General features: G+C 32.2%; 1 protein-coding gene across 6 annotated transcripts in view; it reads right to left on the reverse strand.

The window, feature by feature from the left end:
• LOC132699119 (cytochrome b5 reductase 4-like) overlaps nucleotides 1-26572 on the reverse strand; it is a 103500-nt gene that overhangs the window by 61372 nt on the left and 15556 nt on the right. For 3 of the 6 annotated variants that reach the window (XM_060665635.1, XM_060665633.1, XM_060665632.1), the window contains exon 1: nucleotides 7356-7536. The exons of 2 other annotated variants lie outside the window; for them this stretch is intronic. The gene's annotated coding sequence lies outside the window, so the exon portion shown is untranslated. Of the gene's footprint in view, nucleotides 1-7355; nucleotides 7537-26572 lie in introns of those variants that run through there. One more of the 6 variants, XM_060665634.1, reaches the window with a different exon arrangement.

A 26572-nucleotide genomic window follows, 5' to 3' on the forward strand; every position in this document is an offset into this window, starting at 1 on the left:
AATGTTATTAGAAATTAACGTACCAGTGGATATGATATTTAAAAACACAACAAGACTGCGTTTGCTGGCAACGGATAAGTAGTTGCGAAAATACAGTGATTTAAATAATTAAATATTCGGTAACTTCACCACCCTTATCAGAAGGCGTTCGATCATAAAAATATATCCAATACAATACCAATACACAAGTTCAATTTTCCACTAATTCTATTCAAAATTTTGATTGCTTCAATTTACTTAAATTAACAACGGTTTGGACTAAAACTATTTTGTTGGAGTTTTTTTAACATACAATATAAATAAAATAAAATGAAAAATAATTCCATGCTTTAGCGTTTTATTTAACAAGTAAACAATTCAATATTGAAATTGAAAATTGTTCAACAATCGCTCGCACCCTATTTCAAACTGAAGCCGTCTAGTAACTGATGTATTTACTATCTAAACTAGTTTACCAATCTTTCTTTTGAATTCTATTTTAGATGATATTTAGCATATACGAAATACGTTTTCAAAAATATTACGGTACTTATTGCAGTGTAAAAAAAAATTGTTATCACTATTAATTTTTTGAGAAAAAGTCGTTTTTCTCATGGTAGTCTCATAAGCTTTAAAAAAATTATCTCAGGGTCGTACGCATATTATATAGCCATTTTTTAAGCTCGTATTCCCCTTTTAACCTGATAACCATATTATTTGTTTCATGTTGGGCGCGCACCTATTGTCAAATCCAGAAAACCCAGAAAAACAAAATTTCCGTCATTAAATTGTTTTCCTGATATTTGCCGGTGCAGAACAGCAATTTAGCTTGAAAGTAAACAAGGGCATACTTTACATTGCAGCCACGAATAACTGGGGCGCACAAAAAGCATAAAATTTGGGCCACGTGCGGTAGTAAAAACAACTCGCTTACGTGGAAGAAAGTTGTGGAATCGGCGGGAGCGAAGCCAGAAACTTCACAGAATACCGGACTGACAAGTCAGCTCTTTGGAAAATTTATTACCTCCAGTTTGTGATTAATATTTATTTTCAGAATAATTGCTGGGGAAAATATGTGATTAGCAGACACCTAAAGGTTTTCTAAGAATTTTTCGGGTTGATCGGGCGGGAGAGAAACATACATTCTATCGAATTTAATTAATTAAAAGAGCCCAGTTTATTTTTATATACAAATTTATTATATACAAATCATAAGATTGAAGACATTTAAACACCCCCGTTACCTGACACCAATTAGTAATTTTATGCTCAAATTTGAGATTGCGAAATTAAATCTAGTATGTAATTAAACAAGAAAACACTAACATACTTTCAACAAAATAAATTCCAAGACTCTTAGTTATATTGTTACATCCTAGTGGCACATCATTCGATTTGAAAGGGTGAGTGCTTCCCTAAATCCCCATAAGGCCTGGAAGTTAATTTATACCGGAAACGTATTTCTACAGACCGGCCTGGAATTAAATTTTCGTTTTTCGATTCTAGTCGTTGCCGGAACTAACGAAACCCCGACACCTGACACCAGTCGGGACGTTCCTATTGTATGACCGTACAAACTAGGTCAACAAATACTTATTGAGATGGTTTATATAATTATATTATTTACTTAAACATTAGCCTAGTAACCAAAACTAACCAAAATATAGATATTATGTCAAAAAGGAAATTCATTTCAAGATGAGATACACACAGATTTCATACTTCCGCTTATTGTAGACGCAAAGTCCTGGGAGCATGCAAACAATCATTTCTCATGCAACAAAATTAATAAAATGAATACATGACTTCATATACAAATATATCAAATAACAACTTTTTGAAATAGTAACTTGATAGCAGCCGTTTTCAGCCTATCTGGATTTAAAATATTTGAAGCCAAGATTCTCGTTTTATCTTTGTGACGTCAGAAATTAAAAATTTCCAAGAAGTTATTTTAAAAATGGCTGTAAAAATCTTACTTACTATACCTTGGTACATTCAAATCATTTCCCAAATTTCACAATGATGGAAAGATTAAAAATATAGTTAAAGATTAAGCATATACTTGCGATAATTGTGAAAATTAAAAGAAAATTGAAATTTTCTCACTCGGTATCTCCGAAATGCTTTGGACTAGGGTAAGTCAGCTTATGCCGTCACAATATTTTGGCCTCAGAATATTATAATATAGTTAAAAGCAATAGGAAAAAATAGCTTGTTAAATAATCACACCAATTGAGCCAACGTTTCGTACCTAGAACCGAACCAACTTCGAGGCTTACGTCCAGTTTGTGATTAATATAAAGGTTGAGTCGAAAAATTTCAATACACTGCTATATTGTGTAAGAACTATTTTGGCGAATAAGCCACTCTCGCGAGAAGCAACGATCCATGCTATTTAATGCAAAAAATTTAAATTAAAATTGGGTACTTAATTTTATACAAACGATAATGAAAACATTTAAAGACCCCCATTACCCCACACCTGACACCATTCAAAATAAATGCAATGTGTTGTAAAAATATCCAACAGTCCTAGTTACACCTTAGCTGCACATCATTGGATTTCAAAATGTCACTGCTTTCCTAATATTTCGATAAAGTCTTGAGATTAATTCATACCGAAAGCGGATGTCTACAATCTAAAATCTAAAAATTTACATTTCTAAAATCAAATTTTCGCTCTCCATTTCTCAGTCGTTGCCGGAACTGGTGAAACCCCCACACCTGACACCAGTCGGAACAAATGCTTAGGTTTAGAGATAGTTTATATAATTATTTTGTAACTTAACCATTGCCATTGATATAAATATATCTAAAAAAACGGTGCTAGACTTGTGTTAACTTTTGGAGAAAAATTCTTATTCTCCAACTTTAAAAAGAAATATCCGGATTAAAAAAAAAATAAGTTGGGATTTTCGTTTTTATTTTTATGACCATGTAATACGATATATTCCAGTAAAAATTTCGATGAAGATATTTCAGAAATGGCTGCTATAATCAAATCTAACCGAAAAAACCTTCCTTAAATTTTACCATAAAGGAAAGACTGAAACTTTTCACCTATACGGCTAAAGATTAGGGTTATTATTACTAAAATTATTTGCGTAATCGGGGTGGCCTTTTTTTCGTCCCTTTTATTGCAAGGATCTTTATGGCGTGTCGGACAATACAAATTCAATTTAAGCAACAAGTTTAAAACATTTGTTTATCACTCATGGCCTCTTCATACCTAATTGTACTATATAATATAATAAGAAGTAGCTTGTTTGAACAAATATATTTAAATAATCAAACCAACTAAGTCAACGTTTCGCACCTAGAACTAAACCAACTTCAGGGCTTATGTTTCAAAATTAGATGGTGAGTAATATTTTTGTGATTGGTACTACTCATAAATCAATCAATAAACATATAAATCCTTAATATGACTTAATTCTGGTGCCGAAATATTGAGCTAGTAGATGTGATCTTTTAAATATTTTTGTCCAAACAAGTTACATCTGCGAAGTGGACGTAATTCTGTAAAATTTTCTGTCCGTAGAGATAAGACGTATTACTATAATCAATTTCAATGTCAACGGACACAAACGGATGGAATCCTACATCGCACGCCGCACGTATTTGTTGATCGATAACATTTTCTACTACCGGTATAGTTACCATTTTTGAAAGCCTTGCTTCATTCTCAATAAAACTCCATTTTGCAAATTCTTCATGGCAAAAGCATATTAGACCATATCAAAATTCATATAATTATGTTTAGTGCCGTGTCGGTTACCTTTCAGATGTAAATGGGGAATATGGGTCATTTAAATATGCGATGCATTATTTATGTTTAAAGTTTCATTTGGGACACATTTCCTGTCGGGAGTAAATTTTAGTTTCCGGGAAGAAGCACCTTACATGGAATGACCGGAGCCGCCGATACGCCCGTTCTTTGTCCATGTAGCCTCGCTGACCATTATATTAACATACCAGAAAGTTTAGTTGTCAGACTGCGTTTAGTTGTGAGTCCGAGCTCGGTTTGCGTAAACTTTCCCAACTACTAAAAGTTTGCGGAACTGAAAGATATTTCTGGCAACGTATTTTCTCGCGGCCTTAACTGTTCGTATTGTCTGTTCAATTCAAGTTGCGGCAAGTTTGATTTAACTTTTTGTTCGTTCCTTAGCAATAGTTTTTTTACTTTTGTAGAATTTTTCCCGCTGAATAAAAGGGTTGTACCGAAAACACAATCGAACATCGCGTTTCTGATTGTTTTCTAAGAAAGTATTTTTTTAATGCAACACAAAACATCAACCTAAAAGTTTTCATTTTTTAACTGAATTTTAAATACATTGATTAAGATAAACAGCAAATGAGGCAAATTGGTCTTTATATTTATTGTTCAAATTATTATAAAAAGTTACATAAATATTCGGATATGAAATTTATTACCGCCAGATCTTCGATATTATCCTAACTTTTTTTAAATGATAAACTTTATTATAAAAACCGCTTTTGCCCTAAATTTTTGCAAAAAAAATAATTAATTATTCATAATATCTTCTATGAAAGTTACTACGAGCTAAACTTTAGTGAGCTAGGTTGAGCAAATCTGAAAATAACTCTAATAACTAATAATTGTTTTCGCATTGAATAAAGGTTACAATCTATTTTAGTAGAAAACTAAAACCTAACCCTGTATATTTAAAACGTTTCTATAAAGTTCAATTTTTCGGTTGATAAATGACGAGTCGCCAATTTATATCTCTTTGGCTACAAGACGCACACTTGACAACTGAATATTAAATTTATCTCATCTCGTAAACCAGCCTCTCCGGAAAATTGTTTCGAAGCTATTTCCTCGAATATCACCTTATTTCTGTCAGTTTATACGAGAATGTTTTAATCTTAACCAGTGTAATGCAATTTTGACAGTTACAATGTAATTTATAATTTAATAAATTATTAATTATAATAAATAAAATTATTTAAAAAACTAGGATAAAAATCAGAAATATACAGGGTATTACAAAATGTAAAACTTTTCCGTCTTTTACGTTTTTTTTTTCAAAATTCACCGACAACATAAATCTAATTTTTTGTAAAACATTGAGCTCAGTGACGTGAACTCCACAGCACTTTTTTAAAAAATTATTATCACTTTCTGAAAGTTAGGTTAGTTTTGGTTAGTTAGTTTTGTTAGTGTCGTACCTTTTCGCTCTGATATACCGTTTTCCACCAAGGACCAGAACTGCCCGGATACTTATAATAATTACCTTAATAAAAGAGTTTTTTGGTAAATGTAAAGAGATTTTGAAAGTCCTTTTTTTATATGATGTTTAACTAAGATCAGATAAAAGTTGCTCAGAATTTCCAGTAAACATGCATGGGAAAACGTTTTGATTTTCTTGAAAAAACATTCAATTATTCCGTCATAATATGCATTTTACTACATAAGAAATATTTAGAATTTATACATTCCTTATTTGTTTCTTCTTAGACAATTGCTGAAATGATATCCTCCCTAATAGAGAATTTGACTTTAACTTAAAAAAAATCACTTTATTTTACCATAAACAAAAAGAAAAAACCAATAAGGCAAACTGTTACCTACAACCGAACCTTTCAATTGAAAAAAAAAACCTCTTTACTTACTTTTACTTGACTTCTTACTCTGAGCGGAAAATTTTGAAACACATCAATAGTAAATGCGCTTGACTGAATATTTTTCTCTTTCCTGAGTTCTTTTTGCTTTCGTTTGATAAGGAGACGAGCTAACAAAGGTATCGATCGATCGATGACCTCATTATTGCAAAAAAACTTAGAGAATAAATAAAAAAGGTTAACATTCGAAAAATTAAAAGTATTCAATTTTGATATCTAAATTCTTGAATTCTTGAAATCGTATACACGTTCACTTAACATTATATTATTATTAATTATATAATTAAAATTATATAATTTAATCTATTTTTAACCTTATAATGTGACAGGTGATTAACCCCCTTAAAATTAAAAATCGTTGAAGACGAAAGCGAAACTAAGCACTTTTTCTTGTAGAAAATGGAAGGCGAGATAATCACCTAAGTAATTTCGATGAACGACGAAAGGGGCAAAATGGAAACCATTACTATGCGGAACATTGCAGCAGTGAAGTTTAGGTAAGCTCCGACCAATTTGCTGTTGGTAATAAAGTTTTGGCTTGTTTACTGTTTAGTTTAGTTTAATTTGTTGAATAACTCGTCTATTTTTCGATTGATTAAATTTCCACTAAATAATCGGGCAAAATTACCTTGGCATTTTATTAAAAATTTAAAATATGAGAAAATGCCTACGATTTAAGACGGGAATTGCAGCAAGGAAAAGAAAATCTGTGATATAAATAAATATATAGTCTGAACTCCGTCAATTTCTAATCACCTTCTTTCTACCAAGGTTAAGTTTGCCAAGAGGCGCACTCAAACTCAAAATGTCAATTACCCAAATCCTGTAAATATATCACAATGTTCCAAAGGCATACACGTATATCGTATATCTTAAAAGGTTGTTTTTCAGAGCCCTCTTCATGGGAGGATGGCCTTAATTACAAGCAATAAATAATTTAAAGAATATGCTTTGCTCTAATTTACAATATATACGAACAAATATAGGAACATTTTGAAAAAGACGTCTTGCAATCGTTACTATTTTTTTATCCATTTTAGATTAGCAGATAACGATTGCCAAGAAAAGTCCCGTTTCATTTTTCAGAGATTTTGGTGTCACTTCTGTATAAAAAAATTATTAATAGCAATTGAGGAGGTACATTTTTTAACCTTTACTATCAAATAACCAGCAAATTGAATAGATGTGTATTACAGATTTAAAAATTGAAAATTGAAGCAATCTATATTTATTATTTAAAATAACAGCAAAGGATAGAGGAGAAAAACAAATAGTCAAAGAAATCGTTGCAGAAATGGGAACTTTAATTTTTAACATACAATAAATACTTAATACTTAATTTTTAAAATTTTGGCAAGGCTTAAAAGGTAAAACTTTAAAAAGGCACTGTCCGGCAAATGGACAGTGCCTTTTTAATAGATTCCTTTGTCACCTGAAATCAACACATCGAAAAATAGCGACCAATAAAATAACTTTTTCAAATTTTTTTCTTACAATTTTGAAGAAAAATAAATTGCAAATAACAGAAATAACTTTTCGTTAAATTAAATGTTTTTGTTAGAGCACCGAAAATATTTTACAAAATTTTAAATGAACCTGAATATCAAAACACAAAAACAGAAATAAAATTTTCGAAAAGTTCAAGTCCTCCACCTAATTCACCATCTAATTCAACAAATTTAGTTTTTGATGGGTGTGTTGGGTGGAGAATTTTCTCTCAAACCCACTTGCAAAAGAAAGCAGCCAAACCTGACGCATATCGTTGAATTTACATATACGGAAAGAAAATCGCGCACACAATTCAAAAATCAACAAATAACAAGCGACAACAATTCCAAACGCAAACAACAAATCGTTAGCCGATCGGGAAGCGCACGTGTTTTCCCAGCGCTGAAATTCGGAGCGACGATTTCCCCGTCTCGGGTTACCGATGCCGACTGACTGACTGAGAGGAAAATCTTGTGGGCGAGTCGACCGGAAAGAGAGGCAGCCGCAACACGAAAACTAGACCGCTGACCGTGAAAACTCGCGTTACCCTTTTTGCCTATACGGATGGGCAAAAACTGATATTTTCAACCGATTCTGTTGCGACTGAAACCGATTCAGTTAGACCTTTAACGAAAAAAATACCAAGCTACTTCGAGGGTAAAGTTTGGAAAGGCAAACCAACCAGCTTGCAAGTTTGAAGGCACACAGCAAAAACGCCCTTTAAAGTACACTTTTCTTCTTCACCTTAACATTCTACTGATGGCAGCGTAACAACGCTCATCAGTGTTATTTATTACGCAGCCAGGAAATGTGCTTACGACTAACACCTCTCCTGCCCTAGATCTTTCCTTGTAGGATTAACCCAGGGATTTTATTTTTTGCCCCTCTGGGTACATACCCACATGGCCGAGGTAGCTAATTTTACGTTTTTTAATTACTTCACTCTCTACAGCTTTTCTGACATCTTCATTGCGAACAGGATCCACCCATCAAATTCGGAGCATTGTCCTCAGTGACCACATTTCCAGGTTTCCATGCCATAAGGCAATATGTTGAATAAATATGGCATTTTATCTTCAAGGTTTATTATTATTATTATTCTTATTATTATTATATGTTTTACCCAATTAAAATTACACGTTTTGCATTTAACAATGCTTCGCCTTCTACAAAACTCAGGCTAATAAATTTAAAACTTCAAATAAGATAAAAATGGATATAATCTTAAGATGTTCTCGCGTCATTTTCCATAAACCGCACACCATGAAACTAATAACAGAGCCACTAATAATGCAAAGGTTCAAAGGTAACATATAAATATTATGAAGTATTTCCAAAGGCTTTTTTATGGTTAGCAACGGTATTGCTAGTATTTTATTGAACTGGATCATAAATTATGACATTTCTTAAGCGAAGAACAGTGAACCCAATCTAAACTGCAATGGGAACAGGGTGACAAAAAACTGAGGTCAATTTTACGATAGAAAAAGACGGGAAGTGGGGATTCCTGTCTTTGTATTGTAGAAGTTGAAGAATTGCTTGTTCTTTAATTACTTTACTTACAGATATAATTTTTAAAAAACTAATTTACATATTTGGTGACCAAAAAACATTTTCTTAATATATTTGTGAAAAAATAGAATTTATGCTAACATTATATATTTATATACTATACATTTTTCAGGACATTTTATTAAATAAGAAACTTAAATTATATCCGCAATAGACCAAATATGATAATTTGTGTAAAAACTAAATGCATAGATAAAGAATACTAAAATACTGGTTTCCTTGTTTTTAAGTTATACGCACAATTATAAATTGTCGTGTCATTCAACAATTTTCGTTGTTATATGGAAAGACTTTTATTATATGAACACATTTATATTTTTTATTTATATAACTCACTGAAATATTATTTATTTGTTTTTTAATTAACACTAGCATCAAATCAAATTGTTAGTGGGTCGTATACATAAACAAAGAACACATAATAAACAATTAAAATGATTTAACAAGGTATCCTCTTTCAACAAACTTTCAACAGATCGTACTAAATTTCAGGAGTTACAACCTTGACTACGGTGAAACATTAGTGGATTTAACACCTAAATTCATATGCAGATATTGAGATCAAAGTTTCAATATATGAAATATAATGAAATTAGTAACTATTTATCTACATGCCTACAAAATATGTCGAACTGTCTAATAAAAATAAACTTTTATAATACCAGTTTCTATAAAAACAATTTATACTTCTCATTTAAAATGCCTGATATATCCACGGTAAATTCTTAATAATATTAAAACTAACGCCACCCGAGTGGACTTATGTTCAAATACTGTAGTCTTTTTACGCACGTAATAATTTGCTGCATTGAAACAAGCTATTTTCCAGTCCAATGGAAAATTTCTGTTGGTAAACCTGAAGATATTCGAAAAAATTGCTTATGAACAACTTTAAGAATTTTGTACAAAAACCAATATCAATCTTCAGTGTGATTTTCGTAAAGAGTTTGGTACGTCAATAGCATTGACTAGTGTATTGGATAACATTCTTCAAGCTTGGAATACAAAAAAATACTTCCGTTTTACTGCTTTTAGACATTTCGAAGGCATTCGATACAATTAGTTACGAGCTGTTGGTGGCTAAATTACTAATCTTCTCAAATCATACTTAACCTTTAGATTTCAATCAATTCTTTCGAATAATAAATATTCGTAGACATTCTATCCGGTGTCCCACAGGGATCAATTTTAGGCCCACTGCTTTTCCTTATTTATACTTCTAACACTTCGAGATCTTTAAAATTCTGTAAAATTCAAGTCTTTGCGGATGATACACAAATTTATTGTAGCTTTAACCCCGACAGATGTCAGATGTCTCAAGACCACAACTTAAAACTTAATCCAAGTAAATCATGTGTTATGGTGTTTGGGAATGATAAGAATGTTAAATTCCTAAAGAATAAATTTGTGCCAATAATATGGAAGTTATCTTAGACAGCAAACTCAGATTCAATGAACACCTAAAAAAAATATTTCAAAAATCTTTTGCCTCCATGAAAGTTTTATATAACAATAGACATATTTTAAGTAAACAACTGAAACGAAGTCTGTGTGAATCCCTGATCCTCTCTAATTTCAATTATTGTGACTTTGTGTATGGTTTTTGTTTGCATCAGGAAGGTAAAAAGCGTGTTTTGATAGTAGAGAATGTATGTATTAGATTTGTCTATGGTGTGAGGAAATTTGATAATGTATCACACTTACACAATAATATAAAATGGCTCAAAATGAATGAGCGAAGAATCCTACATTTCTCGACATTTTTGTTTAGGGTAATAAATAATTCTAGGTCGCCAATTTCCATAAAAAAAAAGCTAAATATTTGGTAACACCGTCCACAATATTAATACTAGGAATAATGCCAAACTAACTATGCCACATCCTAAGACTGCAATCTTTCAGCGCTCATTCTCATACAACACCGTATAGTATTTCAACTTTCAACAATTCCAAACTAGTGTCTTGACATGTCATTACATAATTTCAAAATAAAATTTAAAAATTATCTTCTCTCTATTAACGGGCTTAAAGTAAAATAAGTAATATGGTACCTACATATCACTGAGCTCCAAAATGTTATAAAAACAGTTAATTTTAGTTAAAGTTACTATAATGTATAGAATTTTTTTTCTGTAACTTATTTCCACTGCTATAATTGCAGTAATTTATCTAGATAATTTTTTTATAGGATTAACGTAGTATTGTAAAAATATGTTTGTCTCTCTTTGGCAAATGAAATTGTTTCTTTGTAATAACTTTGTCGTATTATATTGTTCAAATAAAGTCATGATTATTATTATTATTATTATTATTATTATTATTAAATATATATAGGCAAAACATAAGTATAAATAAATTCGTCTTTCTGACAAGAGCTGCTATTTGTTAAAGGCTAAATTGAAATAAATAATCTAGTCAAATATTTTAGTATTTATTTCTATTAAACTTGCAATAAAGAAAATTAACAAGTTTTTACGGATCTTCTAAATTTGTATTTCCTATTTAATATAAAATTGATTCCATATTGTTGTAGAAAATTGTTACAATGGAGGTACACTTGTTTAACATAGGATGGAAGCATAGTTGAAAAGCATCCACATCATGATTGGTACGACAAGCAAAGCCAAGTTATCTCAAAACATTTTCAATAATTATATCTCTTTTACTCAAATGATATCCTGGCATAAATATACCTTTAAATCTTCAAATAAGTTCAGCAGATTTGTCACCCAGAGTAAGATTTGTGACTAAAGATTGAAAGTAAATTTTCAAATCGTAAACAAATGTGACCTAGTGGTGACCGAATACAAGCCCTGTGTCGCGCCAGATGTGACAGAACGTGGACCGATTTAGAGCTACAAATTGGGTTCCCTCAGTTGAGAACGAGACCAGTAGAGCGAACAATTCCCCATGAATACCTAAATCATGATTGCTAAATAATGTTGGATCGAAGCACTTTAAATATACAGTATATGCTGAGTTACGGTGAATGTTGGTGGCAACTAAAGGTCTTTTAAGGAATCCATGCTAATTGTAGTTTTTTAACTTGAAAAAATAAATATTCTGTAAAGGTTGATTCAACTAATCTACCTTGGTTCAAGAAGTTTTTGCTTGCTTGGAAATCTTTTTTAAAATAGACTACAAAACTAATTTTCATTTTGTATCGCATATTTTTATAAATAATATTGTTTCGAATGTTAATGCCACACGCCAGGAAGACATTTAAACAAAGATCATAGATGATTGGCTGACGTATGAAAGTCACCATCAACCCGAAATATGCTAATTTATTATTTGCGATTTGACGTTGTAGCAAACACATCGTGGTAATAAATTTTAAAATGCCCATTAAAATCAGCCATCGATACATTGGATTCGTCAACGACTCTAAGCGGCTGTTTATAGGCACACAACGTTAATGAAACCCGACTAATGTTAATATCCAGTGGGCGTATTTGGCTTACCTTATCCTAACGCCTAACTGAAATAATTCATCCCAAATTGTTTATCGAAACACAACGGAACCTCCATGTGAGCCAAGAATACAAACCGGGTAGATCACAGATGCGGCCCCCACTAATTGCTTGTTAGGCAACGTGCATTAATAATTATTGAACACCACAAATGGGAAACGTACGAGTAAAATTAGCTCAGACAAAACTAACCACTACGGAGGAACCCCTTCGCTAAATTTAGTTTGGTAAATATATGTATATTTTGAGATAGCTTGTTGTACCACCTTCCAATAGAGGTTAGGTTTAACTGTCTTTAAAACCAATTTGCTTAAAACGAATACTAATAAAATTTGCTTGAAATGATTAACAAAACTTCAGTACCAAAATACTATATGGAACGGGGACGAATCAAAGCCCTTTTTTGTAAACTCTGGAGCCCCAAAAGACCCTTTATTTTTTTGTGGTTTATTTATGAGTTTCCAGATCGCCTGTCAAACTCTACTGGGCCACTTTTTGCAGAGGACTTTAAATATTGCAGGGTGATAAAAACACCAAGAAATAATTAATTGGTATATCTCGATATCAATAAAGCAGAAAATAGTTTTCATAAAATAAAATATTAAAAAAAAAACAAACGCACTTCGAAATAATTATAAAATCTTCGAATTTTAATAATTACTTTTTGCATCTGACAAAAAAATCAATAAAAGTCATAGATAGAGGTCATATATATATATATATATATATATATATATATATATATATATATATATATATATATATATATATATATATATATATATATATATATATATATATATATATATATATATATATATATATATATATATATATATATATATATATATATATATATATATATATATATATATATATATATATATATATATATATATATATATATATTCTCACGTATTGATTCACGGATGGAAAAATGTGATGACACTATATTCCGGGATATCATCCGTTCGCTCGTTGAACTCCGACTGGAATCCTGCATCCGACTGGAATCCTGCAAATCTTGCATCCGACTGGAATCCTGCAGACGTTTCGCCAAAATCTCACTTGGCATCTTCAATGCTCGCGCTCCGTGTTCGAAGTGTTTTCGGAGCGCGAGCATTGAAGATGCCAAGTGAGATTTTGGCGAAACGTCTGCAGGATTCCAGTCGGATGCAAGATTTGCAGGATTCCAGTCGGATGCAGGATTCCAGTCGGAGTTCAACGAGCGAACGGATGATATCCCGGAATATAGTGTCATCATATATATATATATATATATATATATATATATATATATATATATATATATATATATATATATATATATATATATATATATATATATATATATATATATATATATATATATATATATATATATATATATATATATATATATATATATATATATATATATATATATATATATATATATATATATATATATATATATATATATATATATATATATATATATATATATATATATATATATATATATATATATATATATATATATATATATATATATATCGATATTATTGAAAAGGTTCAAAAATGATTTCTGCGTTGCCTACATGACTTATTTTAACTCATTTATATCTTAATTTATTTATTATGCAACAATTTAATAAACGACATTTTAGTCACTAGTTTCTTTAGTGGAGGGAGTCTTTAATAAATTTATAAAACAGCGCAAATATAAGTGACACATGACGTGACGTGTCCAAAATGTCACTTTAAGATGTCACGTTCATTCAACACTGTTGCGAGGCATTTCTGTACTTTAGCCACGTATTGGAATTGATCGGACGTTTTTGATACATTTTAAATACTGTTTGACATTTGTCAGTTCCGACCGTCATGTCACGTATCTATGTTGCAAAAATATACCCAAAAACTAATGCTCGTCGAAATAATATCACATTGAGAACCTTGCTTTGTCTCAAAACATACATATCGCGTAATTTCGTATATATAGACATAATATACTATTATACACATTAATGTGCCAAAAATTAATACAAGAATTCTTATGAAGCGGGCATTTTTTACTATAGATTAAACTTTTTTTTTCTTTTAAAAAAATGATCGGCACTATACCCAGTAGTTTTATTATTTGCTGAAAATTTTTGAAAGTTGCTTTTTGAGCATTATCAGCTTCCATTCATCTATTTTTAAAACCGATTTATTTAAAATGAAATAAAACCTAGTTGGAGAGAATAATATGGCAACAATAAGATAATCAAAATTCCTTCAGAATAAACGTAAACAGATGGAAATTTATTCAGATTCAAAACTGTATTAACTTTGGCAAAGTTGAAACGAGCATAATGCAAATGAGCAAACGAGATGATTTTTTAAAAGCTAAAATAAATATTTCCATGACAAGGGTTTATTTTTACTGGGAGTTATTCATTTTTATAACCCTATCATATAAGTATTTATAAACGGAATTCTAATATTTACGGGTGTGCCCTAGAGTTAGCGGATTTGGAATGAAATCTTCATCCGTCCATTTTTGTTTGTTTTTAAGTATTATTAATGTGGCAAAAGTATCATAATAACAATTGATTCAGCATAACAATGAAAACCAATTAATATAGGACTCTGAGACAAGACAATACCATCTTCCTTACAAAAAAAACATATTTGAAAATTCAAAATAAATGTTTTCATGGCAGAGGTATACTCTTACAAGGTTTTGCTTTTTTATGAGTCCATCACATATCTCTTAATGGTATGCTAATATGTAAAAACGTGTTTCAGAGTTTTTGGAAAAGCAAGTACGCAGTATGTAATAGCGACCAGGTCGGATATTGGATTCACTATGCCACCTTTTTGTATTATTAATAAATATCCTCGGGAAAATAAATGGTATCGAACCCGAACTGGAATTTCCATTTTATTGTGAAACTTTTTCAAAGTAATAATTTAAGACAAAATGCTTGCCTGCGTATTTTCACACAACCTTAACCCTCTATTATTGTTATTGCCTCTACTCAAGTTCCACGTCGGGATGGGTGATCGATCATTATTAATATCTCAATGAATTCTGAAGGGAAGATATTAGGTGGTTCCCTAATCCATAATAATTTAGCTTTGTGAGGGTTGCGTGAGGCAAAATTTCTATTTTAAGAGCTTTTGTTTTCTGATAGGTAGGTTGATGTTACGCGTATACAAGGTCATTCACATAATACGGCATGAAATATTATAGCTAAAACAAAAACTTATACAGATGATTGAAAATCACTGCAGATATTTATTTTAATAAGAATTGTAATAAGCATTTCTCTATGTTTTTTTAAATAAAATAAATAAATAAACCAAACCAATAATAACCAAAAGATTTGACATTTATATTGTGCAAGGACAATTTGCAGTGAAGTGCGCAATGAACCCATGAGGACCATCCGGCCGGCTAGGATTTCTTGGAGGAATAAGCAAAAAGTAACAATTAAAATAAAAATGAGAAAAAAATCAGAATAATAAGTGATTTATTTCAGTTTGGTTTGGCAATTCATCATGAATAGACTCACGCCTGAACAACGCTTGCAAATAGTGCAATTTTATTTCGAAAATAATGGTTCTGTGCGGAATACGTATCGCGCACTACGTCCATTTTATCGTCGACAAAATCGTCCATCAGAGCAGTTAATTCGATTAACCATGGAACGTTTTCGCACCACGTTTACTCTCATTGATAACTCGCATCCCAAGAGACGCCGTACGGTGCGCACAGAGGAAGCTATTGCTGCTGTACAGCGTAGAATTGAGGAAGACCCGAATGAGTCCATCCGCCATCGAGCACAGGAATTGGACCTGTGTCCATCCACTTTATGGAAGATTTTGCGGAAGGATCTTAGTTTACGTGCTTACAAAATCCAACTCGTGCAAGAATTGAAGCCAAACGATCATCAAGTAAGGCGTAGATTCGTCGAATGGGCCCAAAACGAGATTGCCGTTGTTCCCGATTTTGATAAGCGAATTTTGTTTAGCGATGAAGTGCACTTCTGGTTGAATGGCTATGTTAACAAACAAAACTGCCGCATTTGGAGCGAAGCTAATCCTCAAGTGTATGTCGAAACACCGTTACATCCAGAAAAACTGACTGTTTGGTGCGCTTTATGGGCTGGTGGAATCATTGGTCCGTACTTGTTCAAAAACAATGATGGCCAAAACTAACTCTTTCATTCCTGAATTGATGATATTCAGGAGATGTGGTTTCAACAAGAAGGGGCAACATGTCACACAGCTCATGCCACAATCGATTTATTGAAAGAGACTTTTGGTGACCGCCTAATTTCACGTTTTGGACCTGTGAATTGGCCTCAAAGATCTTGTGATTTAACACCGCTAGACTACTTTCTGTGGGGCTATGTAAAGTCATTGGTCTATGCGGATAAGCCACAAACGCTTGACCATTTGGAAGACAACATCCGCCTTGTTATTGCCGATATACGGCCACAAATGTTGGAAAAAGTCATCGAAAATTGGACGCCCAGATTCATATTTAAAATGTAATGCCACAAGATTATCTTTCCGATAAATAAAATTCAACTTAAAGTTCTATAAATCGAAAAAAAAAACACCCCTTAAAAACCATCAACCTATTCCAAAATTTGGCTAGTTATATTTTTCTCTCTCGCTTGTATATTACAGCAATAATTTTATTATTATAAATTTATCTTACTTTCATGTTTCAAATAATTATTAATTACTACTTTAACCACATGTTAAAGTGAAGTCAACAATAGATTGTATTTTAGGTACCAATTAAAATAAACTTATATACTTATAATAAGTTCTCTGAGGTTGCTTTTAACTTCAAAAAAATTCTAGTAAATAAAAAATAAAGATATAATTCTTAATTAATTTCTTGCAAACAGCCTGTATATTACATAACAAGAATGGAATTATTTAAGGAAAACGACATTTCCAACAAAAGGTGATATTATTTGAAATGGTGCCATAAAGAAAACCAGTGAAAACAATAAATCAAACTGAGTAATAGAACAAAAAACCTATTAGTTGATTTATCATGTTTCTTTCCTTGAGGCGAACAAAACAACTCCACGAAAATGCGATCGTGCCCTGAAGCCGTAAAAAATTCCTGTCAAAAAGATAAATAACCGACCCCTTCAAAACGGCAGCCACAATGCAAACGGAAAAACTTAATTAAAGCTGGGGAGAACAGCTCGACCGTCTGCTTCCATAGATTCCCTTTCGATTGTTATATAGAACTGGAATGAATTCTTATCTGCCTACGATAATAATTTAGGAAATCTTCGGTCCTTGTTTAATCGTTTGAATCGACGTTTTGAAATTTTCCTTAATCAAAAAAGTAAAAATGACGAGATTAAATCTCAAGGTAACTCCGGAAACTCCGGGGAATAAATGGCAAAACAAAAACGCTAATGAGGCGTCCTAAAATTTTCCACAATCCTCAACCCTTTCTAAACGAGCGGGCAATTAAAACTTTTTCTTGTGTCGTCTCAAGAAATTAAAATTAAAATTCATTTCAAGTTGAAAGTTTACAATTAACTATTCAAAAAACACATGAGGGCGCGAAAGTTCGGTTGCAGTAACCGAAAACTATACAAAACCTATAATAAAATATATTTCCACTTCCTACTTTCCAAATTTGGTATATTTCATATTTTTAAAATTGCATTGTATGAATTAATAAATTAATAGCAGCGGTTTGTTTTTGAGATTTTTAAATTTAAATGTATGGGTGCATTTTTTAGAATGTCTGCCGTCAGTTTCCTTTCGGTTTAAAATTTTGTCTTGGTGCTTGAAAGCTTAAATTCTGAATCATTTATTTATTAAATTTAAACAAAACAAAATATTGAACACTATTTATGAGACACAGGTCACTGCCCTAAGCAGTGGTTGTGCTCTGTTTTATACCTCTAGCTAAGAGGATGACACCTTAAAAATATTTCTTCATATCATGTGTGTCTATGTTTCATAGACATTTGATCGCGTACAACACCACAAATTAGTGCAGCTCCTCAATAGGCCTGATGTAGACCAGAATGATGTCAGATGCATTGAAAACCTATATGGGAACCAAAGGGCGCAAATGAAACGATAAATATAAAAAATTCTACAAGTAATAACGATTTCCAATGATATTATTCCAACTATCTCGCGTACCCTGTATGGTAGACGATACCTGAAACTCTCTCGATACAGTTTACGACATTGTTTAAATCAAATTATTCCATTTTTTTTCTATAATTGACACACCCTGAACATAATTGAAAAAATTCCGCAAATGGAGGTTATAGCCCTGGATTTTCCACGTTTCCTGGTTCAATATTTTTTTCAAAAGAGCAGTAAGAAAATAAGTTTTTTTCTGAAACCATGCAATGCGCCGTAATAATCTTTGACGCCATCGCGTCTTGACTGAGCCCCCGAAATAGCGATTTTCATACGGATTTTTTTCAAATACCCCGAGCAGCGTGTGTGATAGACGAAAAGCGCAAATACAAAAATTGTAGCTCTTGATGCGGCGTATGACACTGTTTGAACCGATTAGCCATGTGTTTTACGATTTATGATTAGCGGTTAATGATTTACTCTGCAAAAGAACAATTTTCTAGGTCTTTTAGCTTTTTGCCTATAATTTGAAAACCCTGTATATAATGTTATAAATTTTATTGCTTTTGCTTGTTTTCTGGAAGCCAAAATTACCATGAAACAAATTTCAAAAATTTTAAAAAATACTTGGTAAAATATAATTGCACCTAATTTCTATTGTTTAAATCTGGACAAGGTCCGTGTACTTCTCTGCTAAATTTGAAGTTGATATCTGCAAATTTAGGACACTCAACATTTCTTATTTAGCACGGAATATTTTTAGAAAAGTTTTAGCTGTCTATACGGGCTATATCGCAATGAAAAAGAAAGTGACCTCTGCGCACCCTGTATATTTTTGATAAATTATCAAGAATAAAAGTTTATGCATCTTTTGGTTCGAGAATTTGTTTGCTCTCGTAAACGGATTTTAAACAATGATTTTTTTTGTGAACCCTTGCACACGTGATTTTTTATTTTTTTGAACACTTCCCGACCCCCAGCCACCCCATTTTCAACAGGTTCTGTCACGGGGCAAATCTGCATAGATTTGTAAAATATGAAGTCGATCGCTTCAAATTTCGGATGCTTATCGTGTTTCATAGCAATGTCCAAAAAACAGTCGAAAATCGCGAAAAAAAGATGGATGCCGGCGTCAGATCGAAGAAATTTCCTATAGGCTGATGTATCTCGTGGAGGGTTAAAAAGGAGGTGAATTTCAATTGTCCAGCCCAAGCGGCTACAAAGTTATTCCGGGAAAACCAAAAGACGAGAACGGAGAACGGAAAACGGCCAGACAAAAAAAAAATTTTTTTTCGACGCTGATCATTTCTGAACCAACGACGGTACCCTAGGACCTACCGTCACCGAGATATAAAATTTTTATACGAGGATACTTTCGAAAAATTCGATTTCATCGATTTTCGAAAGTAACGAGGCAACAATATGGCCAACACCATACAGATTGGAAGGGGAGTGCGGCAGGGATGTGTATTGGTCAACCTGTATTCGGACGCGATTTTTCAGATGGCTTTGGATGACGCGGAGAGGGGATCAAAATTAATATACACGACATACACGACCTACAACAACTAGTCAACAAGATAAGAGAACAGAACAAATCAATGGGCATGAATATCAACACCAAAAAAACAAAGTTTTTGATTATCTCTAGAAACTCAAATATGATTGAAAACTCTACCCTAACATTTAACGCAAAGCCCATAGAAAGAGAAAATAAATTTAGGTACCTGAGCATCTGGCTGGTCGAATTGAACAGGCTCGACAGGCATTCTGAAGGTTTTGAAAGTTGCTTATTTGTTCCGATTTTGACTTTAACCTAAATGCTAAATACTAAGAGTGGTCAGTGCCTCTTCACGGTTTAGAAAGTTGGACACTAAAGGCGAATACAATCAATAAATTGTAGGCCTTAGAGATGAGAAAGAAGAGAAAAACGGCATATCTGGGACATATGATGAGAAACACGAAATACCAATTCTTGCACCTGCTGATCAATGGCCGGAGAGGGATCGGAAGGAAAAAATGTCTTGGGTACGAAATATCAGACAGTGGACAGGGCTACACGATGTACAGTCGATATACGCACCCCAAGCAATAGAGAAGGAAGGGAAAAAGTTATCGCAAACATCCACTAGTGGATACACATTAGAAGAAGAAGACTAACTTAAATAAACAAATAAAATTTTTATTTTTAAAGGTAATGTATCTATTTTTTGTTTATTTTAGAGGTTGCCTAAACGCAAATGTAGAGCATTCCACATTTCTACTTATTTTCCGAATTTTTAATAAACAAATTCACAAATGTTTTCTCGTAAAATCAGAAAACGCAGGGTTAACCAGAATCCTTCAAAGCCACCCTATCTGGAAACATTGACTTATTTCCGTTTACAAGATCCCAAAGTTGCGCAAAATGAGACTTTCGAAATCACTGCATGAAAAGAAAATTTTTAACAAAAATCTGAAATAAAAAATATATACATTACTCAAATAAAACTTCCACTCTAACAAAGATATGCCGAAATCAAAGAGGGGACGACAAATGATACGCTGTGGGAAAACAACAGTGTGCCATCACAGATAAATTGTAATTTATATTTTAAAGTTAATGTTTTACTTAGATTTCTATATAAAACTTAACTTATAAGTAAAAATCTTTTAAAAAGTCAGAAAGCTCCATAAAATATTTATAGCTGACGAAATTTCAAATTTTACATGGAATGTCGATATAAAAAAAACGTAATCAAAGTGGGCCTTCATAATAAATTACGACGGTAAATTAACAGGGCTACTTGGAGGCTAAAGCGTGCTTTGGTTGTTGTATTAGCAGGTTTAATGGCTGCTCGCGTGTGTAACTAATTAAAAAAGGTCGGTAACTTATCGTGCTTGTAACTATCATCTTGTACCGGCTAAAACTAATTACTCCTGACTAAATATCGTAAACGGGAGGGATGAAGGTAACTTTGAAAATATTAAACCTCTCGTTCCCTTTTCCGAAAAATGCATTTAAAAAAAAATTGAAATAAAATAAATCGAAATTGTTTACGACTTTAATTAAGTGTGTTTGGTGACCATTGCTAGTAACTATTTAACATTTTTTTCGTTTTTTCGTTATTGTATAAATTACAGTATTTCAGCAGACCCAGTAAATCAGTACTCTCTTAGGCAGAAGGTATAGTCTATGTACATAATACACAGTATACAATACTAAATTCTCAAAGCGCGAAGTTTAGCTGACTAAGTTAGCTGCCCAACATTAACCCAACACAATTAATCGATATATTATACACCTTTATGACAATATAATTTGTAACAAAAGAACCCGGTTTAAAGAGAAATGAAATATAAACAAAAGAAAAAGAAAGTAAGTAATTAGGGAATTACCCCTGCTCATAAAGAGCAGATCGGTTATGGGTTTCACAGCGAAAAACTAGCTTATCTTTTAAATAGGAAGGGTTAGAAGTATTGAAGATCTTGTATATTAATACAGCGAATATGTACTCAAATAAATTGTCTATTCTCAACCACTGCAAAAATTTAATTTTAGGGGACATGTGGTCATATTTCCTTAAGCCATACACACACCTACAACAGTTGTTTTGTATCTTTTGTTATTAAACATGAGTAAAACAATACGAGGCAATATGACAATGCAGACATAATATATGATTCACACAGTTCTTTCCTAATTTTAAGTTTCAATATATGATTATTGGCATATAAGGTCTTAAGTAAAAGGTAAGTTCTTTTACTTAAATGTGAAATGTGCCCACTAAATCTTAATGATACGTCCACCGTTACTCCTAAATTTTTGGCCTTCGCGAGCAAAGAGTAGCACCTCAGTTTAAGCCGCATTTAACCTTAAAACATGTCTGTCACTATAAGTACAGATCGAAATTAATATCTGCTTCTACCTTATCATAATGGAACGCGTCCAAAAAATAAACAAGCTGGGTAACGTCATCATATGATTGAGATTGGCAAAATAGCGGCGCGGTACCCAAATCAAATATATACAGTAAAAATAATAGCAGACCCAAAATTGATCCTTGAGGCACTCCTGATAACACTTCACAAAAAGCTTTGAATGTGTGAAAACCAGAAAGATTTCCAAGAAAGGATGACCAAAAATTTACAAAATGAAAAGTCGACGAGAATGAAATATGAAATTTAATTCATTATTTGGCTAAATGAGGTTGAGAGATTGAGTGACTCTTTCTATTTAAAATTGTAAAGATAAATTGTGTTATATTACCATTTAAAATTATGTAGAATTAAGTTATTTTAATTATGAGGAACTTTGCCATGTTGCACTCGCTCAAACTTTCGCGTTTTCCTGGCCCGTAAACTCGCTAATTTGTAAGATTGAAACTGTAAATTTCCTCGCAACCCAGCAAATTATGTTTAGAAATACCAAACTCGGAGAATTTTCGCAAAGAAATCGGAAATTCAGTTTCATTTTCAAGAGTTTTAGTAACAATTTTCATGTGAAATATTAGAGAAAATCAACTGTAATAATTTTTTGTACCGAAATGTGTTGGGACGTTTTTATATGTTTTTTAAAAGAAATCCCGGCCGATTTTGTTGTAGTGTCTGGCCGAATAGTTGATACAAGTATTTCAGATTTTGCAACAGTCAATAAAAAGTTTAGAAAATATGTTCTTCTTTCCTCTTTCACGTTAAATTCAAATCAATTTCAACTGACAAAACGGTGATTAACTTAAGCGATAATCACGATCTAGCTAAGAAGCGCATTAAGAAAAAAGGGTCATCGAAGGAACTGTATTGGTATCGAAGAAAAACTCACAACTAATAAGTATTTTCTATTTCAATAATAATTTTAATTTTTTGAGTGTTAATTAAAGAAGCAAAGAAAGTAGATGTGGAAATTATAATTTAAATATTGACTTCTACGCATTATACGAAATATAACCTTGTCCGTTCTAATTATTTATGATATGTTTTAAATGTTTTAGACGCTGAAAAAGTACATACATCTGTTATTATCTTTATTCTACTATATGTTCTTCACATCATCCATAAAATAAATTTATTATTGGCATCAGTTTGCTAAATAATTTACTATTCCAGTAATAAATTGCCCTTTATTTAAAATATTTTTTCTCTGGAGTCGTCGTAATACTCACATATATTCTTCGGATATTCGAATATTCTTATATATATTTAATCTATAGTAATAATAATTAAAATATAGTAAAACCGCCATCTGTGACACAAGTTCTACAAGATAGTACAAAATATGTTTTGCTGTCAGTTTTTCATGTGTCTGTTTTGGTCAGTTTTAACGATATTTTTCCATACGCTCGAACTCAAATGTGGCCAGACAAGTCTGGTATGCAAACGGTAGGAACATCGGGATACCTATTATACTTGTACCTACACTAGTGACTTTTATTGTGATAACGTATTAAGTCGAACCTTGCAACTCCGCTATTTGTAAATTGTTATCACGGGTCCCACATCAACATAGTTCTATCTTAAACAAGATTCCCATAATCAATTTACGTAAATAAAACAATTAACCCATTAATTCCGGCCAAATCAACGAGCGTCTGCGTCTCTTCGGGCTCGATCGAACTCCGTTTAAATTGAGTTGACTTTGAAACTAAATTAATTTTGCTTCTCCCACTTGGCGAAACATATATCCTTGGTTAAACCGCGACCGTACACTGTATCTTCTCCAAATGAATCACAAACTTCAATAGAGTTCCTCGAACGGTACATTGTCAGTGCACAAAGCATATCTAGCACGTATTTGTTATTAAGGAACAGTTGGGAATTTAACAACGTCCCTGCGGGACATGAATATTGCGAGCGGTGCGGATAAAGTACTCGGAATATGACGAGATATTCCAGAATGGCGGGGTATTCTCAAATTAAATCGTGGGGAGCTAGCTATAAAATAATTTACGGGACGGTCGTATTTGGGATTTATTACGATACCTGTCCGTTTAGTTGGTAGGGGATTATTCGCTTGGAGAGATGGAGGAATCGTGCAGTATAGTACAATAGAACTAAGTTGTTAGTAATGGGGAAGGTGGAACCAATTTTCATAAAGCCAAAAGGCCTCAAGGACCGCCATCTTGAAAATCGGTACTGTTAGACAAAATCATCTCCAAAACATATATCAAAAAATATCAATTGAGGGGCTTAAAAAAATATGTAGGAAATATATATTTCCAGTCTTTTGAAGATATAATACCTAGAATTTTTTTTTAAATAGTGAAAATTTGCAAATGTACTTGACTACTACATGCTCACTTTGTATAAAGTTTATAATGATGATTAACAATAATTTTATCTTTAACGGACAATAAAAAAACACGCGATTTTTTTCTCGGGTTTCCGTTTTTGACCGGCTATAGTAGGCCTACATCTACTCACGTTTAAAAAATAGTTTTGTTGAGCGGTAAAAGGAAATAACCAAATTCGTTGTTTATTTGTTTGTTTGATTGGTGTTCAGCTTTTACTTCAGGTGTTGAATAGAAACATTGTTAGGACAAAAAAATACTTTCTATTGGAAAAAGCTCATCTAAAATTAGAAAAGGCAAAATTGCAGGATTTCCAGGTAAGTGAGGTTACTCAATTGACTTGAATTTATTCATTTTCCATGCTACTTGAAAAGAGAGAATAGTAGAAGAGCACATTATCAGCTACGTTGCACTCAGATGTAAGTAAAATCAATAACCCTTTTCAATATTTAAGTGAGGTTATGTTTATCAAATTACACGGTCAATAGCTTTCATAGTTGGACCTACGATGTTGTCTTCGCGGTCGTAAGATTCAGGAAAACTCTGATAGTTGATTTTTTTGTTTCAGAATAATGGATGTATGTGTACTGTGCGGCTTAACGTTGATCGGAAAAACAGATACAGTTAAAATTAAACAGAAGGGCTTACAAATGTTGAAAAAAGCAAGCGAGGATTGAAATGATGCAAAGTTGATTTTATGGGAGAAGAAAACTGAGCTGACAGTTCACGTAAAATGCAGAAGGGACTACACTTAAGAAGTTCCAAGTCCGATGTCAACTTTAAATCCGAATGTATTTTTTACAATAAGAAATGTCTTCATAACCGTCAAAATCGAGCTAATAAAACCAGTCTTGTCACAACATTTTAAGTTAAAAATACAATCAAAAAACAATGAGAAAGAAAATAATATAATATATAATACCTCAAATAGATCTGCTTGCAGCGGAAGCATGCTCTCATCGAAGTTGTTATGCATCTTTCACAAATACTAAGATAACGACATGAGATGGTAGACCGGAAGATGCAGAAAGTGTAGATGCTTTCAAAAAATTTTGTCAATATTTAGATGCGAATAAAAAGGAAATATGCCAATTTTCTCTTAGAGACATACAAAAAAAGATGGAAATATTTTTTCCACCCAATTTCAGATTCAGAACTATGATGTCATAGAGTATTTTCCAAAGATTTTGTGACATAGCTAAAATCATTATCATTTGTGCATTTTATTTTGTATTTATTGAAAGATGTTGTAGCTTTCTGATATCACAATAAATTTTCACTATTTTAAAAAAATTGTAGCTATTATATCTTCAATACGATTATAGGTAAAAGGCTGGAAATATATATTTCCTACTTATTTTGTATGTCCTTCAATTTTGCTCTCTTGATTTGTCCAAAAGTACAGATTTTCAAGACGGCGGACCTTTTTTGAGGCCTTTTGGTCAAAGGTACATCCGTTGACTTTTAGTTTGTTAAAAATGTTAAAAAGGAAGTATAGTAACACTTCTTCCAGGCAGTCCCAGCTTTACAAAAAATTGTTTCACCTAAGCATTTATTTGTATTGCACTAGTAGTTGCATTAACAAGGGGATTTTTTTTATTCTTCAAATATACGACGGGATTGGGATCTCTAATCAATTAATGCAATACATTTTGTGCGCCACTAACAAACGGAGCTTTCTAAATTGAAGACTGAAATAGAAATCAATTTTCTTTCCAATTTGATTTTCTTTTAGAAATATTCTCAGTCCAAGGACAATGACGCTCAATTTGAGGCTATTCGAGTCGCATTTAAAGGTAAAAAGCATGTGTTAAAATATAAAATGCGTTCTCAGATTTGTTTTGTCTTCCACAGGACCGCTTCTGTTTTGTAGAAGACTTTGTTTAGCAATGACTGATCTACATTAATAAAATGATAGTAGAGATAAGCAGTTCAGCTTGAAGAAGTGGTGTGAATGTAAGAATTTAATGCCATTCAAACAAATTGTTTCTATAAAAAAATAGAGCACCAAATAAAACGGTAACTAAGTTTTTA

The sequence above is a fragment of the Cylas formicarius genome, unplaced genomic scaffold (genome assembly GCF_029955315.1).
Source record: "Cylas formicarius isolate icCylForm1 unplaced genomic scaffold, icCylForm1.1 PGA_scaffold_3__17_contigs__length_32017465, whole genome shotgun sequence".
Lineage (NCBI taxonomy): Eukaryota > Metazoa > Arthropoda > Insecta > Coleoptera > Brentidae > Cylas > Cylas formicarius.